The sequence below is a fragment of the Sander vitreus genome, chromosome 19, assembly GCF_031162955.1.
Source record: "Sander vitreus isolate 19-12246 chromosome 19, sanVit1, whole genome shotgun sequence".
In the NCBI taxonomy this organism is placed as follows: domain Eukaryota; kingdom Metazoa; phylum Chordata; class Actinopteri; order Perciformes; family Percidae; genus Sander; species Sander vitreus.
In genome coordinates this window covers 2,527,965-2,539,450 of record NC_135873.1, presented here as the reverse complement: position 1 = coordinate 2,539,450, position 11,486 = coordinate 2,527,965, and the positions used below count along the sequence as shown (strand labels likewise).

The 11,486-nt window shown below is 38.9% G+C and overlaps 1 protein-coding gene across 2 annotated transcripts in view; it reads left to right on the top strand.

The window, feature by feature from the left end:
• Positions 1 to 11,486, top strand: part of arhgap36 (Rho GTPase activating protein 36) — a 72,497-nt gene that overhangs the window by 1,828 nt on the left and 59,183 nt on the right. Inside the window, exon 1 of one of the 2 annotated variants that reach the window (XM_078275707.1) lies at positions 3,487 to 3,732. The exons of the other annotated variant lie outside the window; for it this stretch is intronic. The gene's annotated coding sequence lies outside the window, so the exon portion shown is untranslated. Of the gene's footprint in view, positions 1 to 3,486; positions 3,733 to 11,486 lie in introns of those variants that run through there. 2 annotated transcript variants of the gene reach the window in all.

Sequence of the window (11,486 nt, the reverse complement as noted above, 5' to 3'; positions counted from 1 at the left end):
GCCAGCAATGCACAACCACATTCTAAACCCATTTAAAGCTGCATTAATCAATACTTCTTTATATTAATACAGGATCAAATGACTATGTTGTAATTAACCCACACAGAATGATCTAATGTCAGCTTGTTCAGCTCGTTGTTTTGGTTTTACGATCATGCAGCTTTAATACTTTGGGTGACTCTCACCACTCTCATCAGCCTCGTAGTGGCAGGCATTTAAAAAGTAAAATGCTCTCATAAAACCCACTGTAGACTTTCAGCCCAACACCAAGCTGCAGACAGACAAAGCTAGCATCTAGCTGGTGAACAGACTGGAGCACTTAGCATCTAGTCTAGCATTGCCAGATCTTCCTCCACAGCGTTGCGAAGGAGGGTCTGGCCAGTCCACACAGCATTCCGGGATGGGAGAAAAATGTGCTCTGGTTAATCGGCATTTCTTTAAACCAATCACAATCCGTCTTGGGCGGTGCTAAGCGCTGCACGGAGCCTCGGGAAGGAACTTGTTTTGGTGGAACGTGTGTACATTCAAAAGTTGTTTTAGTCGTGCAACAGAAAACTCAGGTTGGACAGATAGTCTAGCTAGCTGTCTGGATTTACCCTGCAGAGATCTGAGGAGCAGTTAACCACAGTCCTCAGAAATCCACTGGAGTTTAAAATGACTACAAAAAGAAAGCGGAAGGAAACAGACATTGGGCCATAAAGAGGGACATCCGGCGGAATTTCCGGCAGCACGGGAGCAATCCCGGAAGTGGAACGTTGTGGATATAGACTACTTATCAGCTAAACAGACAAATCTTTCTTTTAGGAGTTGGTGGACACCAAAAACAGAGTGTAAATATTGAGCTTAATCAGGTGGGCAGGCACAAAAAGAATGCTAATGTTGCTCCATGTTTGCTGGATGTGTAAGTAGACAACATGTTCACCATATCAACCGTATAAGGTGATAAAGGTCAATGTTGTGCTAATAGCTTATCCCAAAGTGGCCAAAACAGCAACAAATACAGGGTTAAAAGCATGAAAATAACAACTTATTTTACTAAATTATTTACTAGAAATTAATCTGCAGATTTTTTTTTCAGGACTTTTTGTTCTGACTAATCATTTCATCTATAACATTTCTAGAAATGGTGAGAATTTCTCATCACAATTTACTAGAGTTTACAGTGACAAAAGTCCATATATAAAGATGTGCAGTTTAATATCACATACGTAAGACAAAGACAAGCTGCAAAGCCTGGAGCTGGAACTGGGAAATGTTTGTCATTTCTGCTTAAATTTGGACTTCTGTCCAACAATAATTCTATTTTCATTTTCTGTATGTACACTTATGGATGTTTTTGTATGTGGTACCAGATATCCATACCATCTTGTCGTCTTCATACAATACCCTACTTAAGTGCCATGCACCGTGAATCTCTCTGTTTTTCCTTCCTCTTAGACATTACCAGACAGCTGCATGACTTTTATTATTTCTGCATCTGCCCATCTGTCATCTCTTGTTTTTTGCTCTCAGCTGAACCTTTCTCCCCATCTGTCTCCCCTTCGCCTCTGTCACGGTTATGTGCAGCTTGTATGGCTCAATCACATTTCTTGCCTATCTTTTTGATTTGTGAATGTGAGTCTGGAACTGTATTTGGCTCCATGAAGTGGACAAATCCCATTTAAAAGTCCAAGTATGTGAAACGGTCATATTTATGTGCTGGACGCAGCGGCTTTGACCTCTGCACCTGATGCAGTGGCTTGTTGCGTTGCTGTGGTGTAGGTTTTCATGCTGTTGTTGTTTGTGAGGTGATCGCGTGTCAAGTAAGTACTTTAAAGGTAAAAGATGCTTGCTTGTCTAGCTATCTGTCTTGCTGCAGCCCCGGTCCACAGCAGTACATAGTTTATCTTGCGTGTCGGTACTCCTGTCTGCTTCTGACTGACTATGGATCAACGGAAGTACATTGCAAGGATAAGCCTGACAAGCTTTGTCCGCTTCACAGCAAGAACAACCTCTGAGCTAGCGAGCTAACGTTACACACTGAATATGGTGTTTTGACAAAATGGCGTTTTGACAAAAATTTGAATCGTGCAATAAGGCAGGCTTGCTTGGTTCTTTGGGTGAATGATTTACAAACAACATGTATACGTCATTTACGTACATCCAGGGCTTTAAATTGACACCGCCAACCCGCAAATGCTGGTAAAAATGTACTTTGGCTAGTATAACATTGTAAAGTTACGAGCCAATTTGGCCGGTGATGAATGAAGCAAAGCATTTATTTAAATCGTCCAGCTGCAGAAACGATCCAACAAGTCAGTGTTCACTGATTGGTCTGTTTTCCAGCAAGACATGTGGGCAGTTTGGTGTGTGTTGGGCTTGGAAATGAACGGAACTGCACTGTACAAACCAGAGAAGCTGAAATTAAGTATTAAAGTTAGTTAGGAAAAAAATCTACCACCATCAACCCAAACACATATTTTTAAAGAAACATGGATGCTTAAATGTATTCAACACGGCACTCATAATCTGTTTTAGTTTTCCTGGAGATACAAATTGGCTAGTGGTTACTAGCTGATTGGCTGGTTACTTTACAAATGCGCTAGCCATGTTGGCTAGTGATTACAAAAGTTAATTGAAAGCCCTGTTTATATATCAAACGGGGACGGGGATCAATTGGAGAGGTTGGCTATGGATGGCGTACACACTGGCAAGAGCAAATAGTTATTGTAGTTCAGAGCAAATGGTGTTTAACCATGTATCCAGCTAATTGAAATAGCTCACGTTATTGAATTGTGTGAACAGTTGACTTAATTTAATATTATATAATGTGGCGTATTCTTTTGCAGGATACAAATGTTCCACGAAAACAAGTTCCTTCCCGAGACCATTTTGCAGAGTTCGGAACTTAGCGCCGCCCAAGACGACTGTGATTGGTTTAAAGAAAATGCAAACAAACCAGAGCATTTTTTCCTCCTATCCCAGAATTGATCTGTGATGTAGCGATATCTTACTCCCCAGCGCTGTGGAGATAGGTCTGGCAATGGGAGACTAGTAATATACTGACTGTGAATTAGTACCTCATACAACCCCACTTCAAAATATCCAAACTGTGTTGTTAACTGCTGTTTCCAAGGTAAAGAGCAAAAACATTAATTCAAACCAAAAAAAACAAAATGATCTTCATGACTAGATGAAAGTTACTAGACAAGTAAAAAAACATGAACAAGCAATGTATCAGTAACTCCCACTCGGCTGTTGTCTATTCATATAGGTTCCCTGCCTCTCTTAATTGTCCAATCAGTTTAAAATTCGGGCACCTGCCTCCTGCTTCACTTCAGCCAATCAAGTACACCTGTTGCTTTAACTCCCGCCCTTACCCACACAAGAGCCAATCACCGATCACCATCACCTTTATGTGCACAATTACCTGCAGCTGCAGACAAACTTTTACCTCAGACACCACAGCACTGAGGTCGATCTGGCGCTGTCTATGTTGGAAAATCTCTCCTGCACATGAACAATAAGCCCTTACTCCACAAAACGGCTCTGAATTACAGTAATGTTCAGGAAAGCAGCCTACCACAGAGATAAGAGAAAAGGAAATGAATGTGACAACTACATCGCCATGTTTCCTTCTCTTAAAACATCCATACTTCTCTACTGTGAAGAAGTATAAATGCAAAAGACAGAGGTGATTACTCTACATGTTTTGACGTTTGTTACCTGCCCAGGACAGCAAAAGTTACCCTGGTAAGAATTGTCTACATGCTTTAAACCGACTTTGTCTTTTATTTACATTGGCCAGTTCGCTAACGTGCATGTTGTTTTGGCTGTGCTCACCGAGGTTTAATGAGGAAACTGCTTGTTGTTGAACTCCGGTCTGTGTTTACACTACTTACTTGATTACTTATTTACGACATGTATTTACTCTGTAAGACAAATTATCTTCTCTTGATAGTATCTGTTAGTATTTCACAAAATGTGTCAAATGTGCTTAACAGTAAAACAAACAACAAATAAATAAGAAAATAAAAAAGCAGGACACAGAATAAAACAAAACAGGTTTTCAACTTGTATATATTCATATATAGCCTACATTATACATTGTATCACTACATTTTTTTAACTCTAAATGTATCAGGGTATTGTCAAGTCTAATTGCATCAGTAAGACGTATTTGTTACTCTAAATGCATCAAGGAGTAGTTTTTTTTTAAACTGTAAATGCATCAAGAAGGAATATTTTTTAACTCTAAATGCATCAAGAAGGAATATTATTTAACAGTAAATGCATAACGGAGTAGTTTTTTAGTCTAAATGCATCAGTGTGGGTTATTTCTTTAAGTATAAATGCATCAAGAAGGAATTTTATTTAAATGCATATGCAAATGCATACATAGAGTATTTTTAAGTCTAAATGCATCTAGAAGGAGTATTTGCTTTTGGCTGAGTTACTGCTGTGTGACGTGTTGTATTTGGCAAATATGTGCATGTGTGGCTTGCTCATACTTAGAGAAGAAAAGTATGTTAAGAAACCAAATGATCTGCAGTCTGTGTGGAAATATGTGTGCGATGATTTCTTCTGCCGGTGTGCATATTACCTAACATCTTGGATGGTAGGATTTACAATGAGCACCAAATGTGATGAGTAGGGGAGATGAAGATAAAGGCACAAAGTGTGTTACGTTGAAATGCTGACGATTTAGAGGGGGGAGAAAAGACGTGGGTGTGGCTGGCTCATTTTCGACCCCCGGGCTCTGGAGCCATATCTCTGCTGGTTTAGGATGAGATCCCACCAACTCCTCTTCTCTGGTGTCACCTGCAGTCCGCCTCAGGTTTCCTACTGGCTCAGATAGAAAGATACACGCAGAAGAGAGTACTGTTCATTTCTATTTTTTACCACAACACAGTCAGGGAGGTATACAAATCCTTTGTGGCACAATGAAAGTCAGTCTCGTTAAGGTAGGACTCACTTTGTACAATTCTTTTTATTCAAAATTTTAGTTTTTATAGGGCAGCAATAGTAAAAATTGAATGGACACACATCTCAGAGAAAAAACTTCTATAAAAAGGAAAAGTTGTAATTCATTTCAAAGTGTGCTGGTTTTCTGGGTGAACTTTCCACCCTATTTTTGTAAAAATTCTCTTACAGAATTGATTACATACATCTGTTTTAAATGATCATTTGATGGTAAATGGCTCCATTGGCGGTTTTCTCTGTTGCTTTTTCTGGACTTTTTAGCGTTATCTGTTTTGAATATTGTTTTGTCTGTTGGACTGATTTTGTTTAGTCTGCAACATTTGATGCTATTATTTTGTTCAGCCCCTCTTCTCATTTCTCAGTTTGTACATCTTCAATTCCTTTCCTCGCGAGAAACTAAGAAACAAGAGGGGAGAGGAATCGAGGCAACAGGCATAAAACAAAATGAGACATCTGTGCTTCAGAGCTGTCATTTTAAAGGTCCCGTGGCATGAAAATGTCACTTTATGAGGTTTTTTTAACATTGATATGCGTTCCCCTAGTCTGCCTATGGTCCCCCAGTGGCTAGAAATGGTGATAGGTGTAAACCGAGCCCTGAGTATCCTTTGAGAAAATAAAAGCTCAGATGGGCCAATCTGGAATCTCCTCCTTATGTCGTCATAAGGGGCAAGGTTACCTCCCCCTTTCTCTGCTTTGCCCCGCCCAGAGAATTTGGCTCACCCATGAGAAAGATCATGGCTTGAAAACAAGTGAAACATGACAGTTGGTCAGGGCCACACCCCCACCCTGCACCTTCTCCTCCTCTCCTCCTCAATCGCTTTTAAAAGCTACATAAACTACACAGAAATGGCACATACTGAGAAAGCTCATTGGGACTGGCTCTAGTGGCTGTAGTGTCACCAAGGCTAGGCCCTATGAAACTTCAGATACAGTATTAGGGGACCACTAAGGCCTATATAAAAGAGACTTCAGATACAGTATTAGGGGGACCACTAAGGTCTATATAAAGAGACTTCAGATACAGTATTAGGGGGACCACTAAGGCCTATATAAAGAGACTTCAGATACAGTATTAGGGGACCACTAAGGCCTATATAAAAGAGACTTCAGATACAGTATTAGGGGGACCACTAAGGTCTATATAAAAGAGACTTCAGATACAGTATTAGGGGACCACTAAGGTCTATATAAAAGAGACTTCAGATACAGTATTAGGGGGACCACTAAGGTCTATATAAAAGAGACTTCAGATACAGTATTAGGGGACCACTAAGGGCCTATATAAAAGAGACTTCAGATACAGTAGGGGACCACTAAGGCCTATATAAAAGAGACTTCAGATACAGTATTAGGGGACCACTAAGGCCTATATAAAAGAGACTTCAGATACAGTATTAGGGGACCACTAAGGTCTATATAAAGAGACTTCAGATACAGTATTAGGGGACCACTAAGGCCTATATTAAAGAGACTTCAGATACAGTATTAGGGGACCACTAAGGCCTATATAAAAATTAGGGGACCACTAAGACCTATATAAAAATTAGGGGACCACTAAGACCTATATAAAAGAGACTTCAGATACAGTATTAGGGGACCACTAAGGCCTATATAAAAGAGACTTCAGATACAGTATTAGGGGACCACTAAGGCCTATATAAAAGAGACTTCAGATACAGTATTAGGGGACCACTAAGGCCTATATAAAAGAGACTTCAGATACAGTATTAGGGGACCACTAAGGCATATATAAAAGCATCCAAAAAGCACCATGTCATAGGACCTTTTAAAGTGAAGTCAATTAAATATGACATGTGGCACAGCTGCTGTGGTTTGTGTATTACAGCTGTGAGGCATGCCTCTTTTATACATCACGGGTAGAGCTGGGCAATATATTTATTATATCGATATCGTGATATGAGACTAGATATCGTCTTAGATTTTGGATATCGTAATAAAGTAAATAAGTCTTTTCCTGGTTTTAAAGGCTGCATTACAGAGAAATGATGTCATTACCCGACTGTTGTAACTGTTCCATTTGCCTTTACCCACTTTACTCACACAAACCAACAATGTGTTTGTGCATCTCTTTGTAATTTCTGTTTCCCAAGACCATTGTTTATAATAATAATAATTATATATATATATATATATATATGTATGTATGTGTGTGTGTGTGTGTATATATATATATATATATATATGTGTGTGTGATATATATATATATATATGTGTGTATGTATATGTGATATATATATATATATATATATATATATATATATATATATATATATAATATGTATGTATAGTTTTTTTTTTTTAAATAGCTCAATAGTTTCCTGTAACAGCTAGCTGGTCACTGCAGTTTTTTTATCAAACAAAACAGGAGAAAACAGTCCATTTGTCGGGGACTATATTTAGCGGCGGAATACGTATTTGGGGCAGCAGGGCGATGTATGTGGGATTGGGTCAGAATAAACTACGGTGTGTTTGTTCATGGTAATGAAGGAGCATGTCACAGTACAACAGTGATGTGTTTTAATACTTTTTGGACAACAATTGAGCTCTATGAAACGGAGGAAGGAGATATAATCAGTGTTGGCTTTGCTCTTTTCATGGGATTTGAGAAACAAATATGAATGCATTGAATATGAATTTTGTCAGTACCTTTTTATTAAAATAAAGATAAAATAAGAAATGAGAATAAGAATGAAATGCAGCTGAACTGTCAACAAGTCCCATGAGGCTTTGACAGTTTGTGAGTGGCTAAGACTCATGGGATATGTAGTTGTTGAATGCTAGCAACATTTAGTTTTTTGTTTTGTTATATCTTGGCCAAAATGACAAGTTGATTCAATCTTACATCCAGTACAGTAGCAGATACCAATATACACAGAAAAACACAGGAGCTTAATAACTTACAGTAATGAATGAATTTCAGTAAATTTTTGGTTCAAGTAAGTATACTACGAATAGTTAATGTTATCACCAGAAGTACGTAATGAATTCTCATAAAAATTGCTATGAATTATTAGTGACAGCTTGTGTGTGTGTGTGTGTGTGTGTGTGTGTGTGTGTGTGTGTGTGTGTGTGTGTGTGTGTGTGAGATAAGATATGCCTTTAGCCTAAATAATCCAGAATGAACCGAATGCTGGTTCATACTTTTAGTATTGTAATTTCTGCATCTATTATCAAAGTATTTATTAGTAATACAGTGGAAATTAGAAGAAATGTGAATATTTGGTTAGCCTGTTGATTTACGGTGTGTGCCCCTAGACTCCTGCTCAAACGTGTGGGTTTGATTTCCAGCTACGTTTTTATAAATCTCCACCAGGTTTTCCATAATTTCACATCTGCTGACAGACACAAAAATAGCACTTTTATGTTCACCTCTAACATTAATCCATTCTCTCCACTGCACTCTGGTGATGCCTTCAAGGGTTCTGTGTGTGTCTGTCTGTCTGTCTGTCTGTCTGTCTGTCTGTCTCTACAGTGGTTTGGGAGTCAGTGCCAGTGCCTTCAGTGTGTAATCTCCCATCAGTCGTGCTCACTCACAGTTATATAATCAGCGTTCAGTGGGTACTTCCAGCTGCAGGTCCACAAACTTCACTGCAGAAAATGAGTCCTAAATGAATGAACTTGACTCAGAACAAAAGCGTCCAGTGAATTACTTTGTTCATAATTTTGTTTTATTAAATAGCATATTGTATGCAGTATATGCAGTGCTGTTCAAAAGTTTGGAATGTTATATTGATGTTTTCCTTCTTTCCTTCAATAATAACTGTTTTAACAGACATACAAAAAAAGCAGTATAATTCAAGACACCAAATGAATTACTTACATTTGAAATAGTTTTGGCCCCAAAAGAAAAATAACTAAATGATTTAAACTTTACCAAATACCTTTTGATTTTGGTTTTCCAGTCCAGAAAAGCTTCAATGACCCCCAATCATTATTGAAGCACAGTGGTGCTGTGAGCTCTAAATATTGAGTTAGTCTGTTTTTCTGTGGGCCCTCTACAGTCTCCTCAGTGGTTAGAATGAAGAGGTTTAAGCTGTGATTTGTCAGTCCATAGTACAGTAGGTACACTGGCACTGTAGGCCAGGTCAAGTTTATTTGCCATATGCAGTCGGTTCCACATAAAAAATGGGGTGCAAGAGCTCCAAACAACAACCGAACAGACAGATTCGTATAAAACTCAGTACAGCATACAACAGTGTAAAGAGTATTAGTTAAGAAAAACATAGAATTAAAAAGAAACAGACAAATGTCTACAAAAAGATAGGACGGACGATCGCCTAAATCAGTTAATTTGGTTTTAACGTGCATGTGCAAAGATAACATCTATCTATCCATCTATCTGTCTGAATATTTGTGTCCACATTTAAAAAGTGTGATTTAGAAGTTATTTTGCATATCATGTGAAGGATATTCTGTACTCCGCACAGATTGTTAAACCTCTTGACGTCAGGTCTTTTTGCTATCATTATTCCAGATTGTTTTCTCAAAGATGATTTTCTCACCACATGGAGGAGCGAGTGATTTGTTAGTGTAACTGTGGTGATTCACAGCAGTGATGCTGCTTGCCATGTGGCAGCCTGACAGGACAGAGGCTGTGGCAAGAAAAAGCAGTTTATTTGTTTTGGTGGTTGTTGTGTTGCTGCAGGAGATGTCACTCACTGGTCACTGAACAGTTAATGGAAGTTGTGGATGGAGAGCAGAGGTAGAATATACATATTATTCAAATACTACTTATGTAAAGTTTTAAGGAATGGTACCAGAGTACTTTCTTTTTGGAGGCTTTCTACTATTCGTATTTCGTATGCTCCACGGAGATCCGCTCTACAAAAAAAATAGGACAGTCTTCTATTTATATGTTTTATGCGAGGCGTGTGCGACCCTTTTACACAGAAATGGAAGTTAAAGTGTCTATTTCTTGTTCCCCTCACCTGCGTCCTCTGATAAGAGCTGACAGTAGATTGACGTTTCACAGCGCTGTGCCGGCTCCAAAAACTAAAGAAACAACAATCCCCAAGCAAAAGCTCTCTGTTTCGCCTGTGATCACTCAATCCTACGCCGTGTGTGTGCGCCTCAGGTGTAGCCAGTTAAAACATACATTCCGCGGAACGTGTGCTCCGCTAACGGTCCGCATACCTTACTCAATGTAGCCAAAGTCGCCCAATATTGCCCCTATTTTCAACTGTTACAAACTGTTGCTAACGTTTGTATTTGTGTGATGTGTAAATCAATGTTATTATGTTACTGAATGACGGGGCATTTTTCGAGGCAATTTGTTTAGTGACGTAAAAGTATTGAATTCAGTACCCAGCCCTATTCAAAACACATCTTAAACAATTCCTCTGACGACATTCAATATTGTTCTTATTGTGAACAAAACCAAATAAGTACTGTGGGTGTAACCAGAGCCTGATATATTTTCTTTCTCTGTGCCTAAGAGCTCCATTGTTGTCCAAAAACTATTAAAAACACTTCAACGGTTTCTAAAACCACTGTTGCACTGGGTGACGTCTTCCTGTTATTAATAATGTGATGACTAACATCACTTATGACCGAAGTCCCACATGCACCTGCTGCTCACTAGAGCACCAAATGTCTATTACACTGCAACTGAAAATAGTCCCAACAAATGTAGGGCTGCAACTAACGATTATTTTAATTTTCAATAATCTGTTGATTATTTTCTCGATTAATCGATTAGTTGTTTGAGCCATAAAATGTCAGAGAATGGTGAAAAATGTCGATCAGTGTTTCCCAAAGCCCAAGATGACGTCCTCAAATATCTTTTTTTTGTCCACAACTCAAAGATATTCAGTTTACTGTCACAGAGGAGAGGAGAAACTAGAAAATACTCACATCTAAGAAGCTGGAAACAGAATTTTTACTTCTTTTCATAAAATATTACTCAAACCATGAATCGCTTATCAAAATAGATGGCGATTAATTTAATAGTTGACAATAGGGCTGGGTATCGTTAAAAACATTTTGATACCGGTATCAATACTGTGACTTCGATAATGATACTTTTTTAGATCCCAATTTGATAAAACAAAATGAAATTACAACATTACACATTACGGCACATATCTTTTTATTTATTTTGCAGCTCCTACAGGGCTCTGCATACAGGTGCAACTGAATTTTACATCCATTTATTTTTTTTACACGTGGAAGGGGCGCGTCAATGAAGCCCGGAATCTGTGGCAGGCCAATGAATGGCCACTGTAAGTGGCTAATGTGTGGAGGGGGAGGATCCTAGAGATAATGAGCGTGCGTAAACGTCTGTGGGAAGTAGACCGATATCAAACTGCTACATGCGTCTGAACAATGAGCAAGCGAGCTATTGACTCGTTCTTCCGACCTGCGGCTGGTGTGCTAGTGCCAGAGTCTACAGTGTCACAGTCGGAAGATGATTCAGAGTCAGAGGTTCGTGTGGCGAAAAAGGCCCGAACCCACCATTTTTGGGAAGACTGGCTGCGAGAATTCAGCTGGTTGAGGTACTGTAA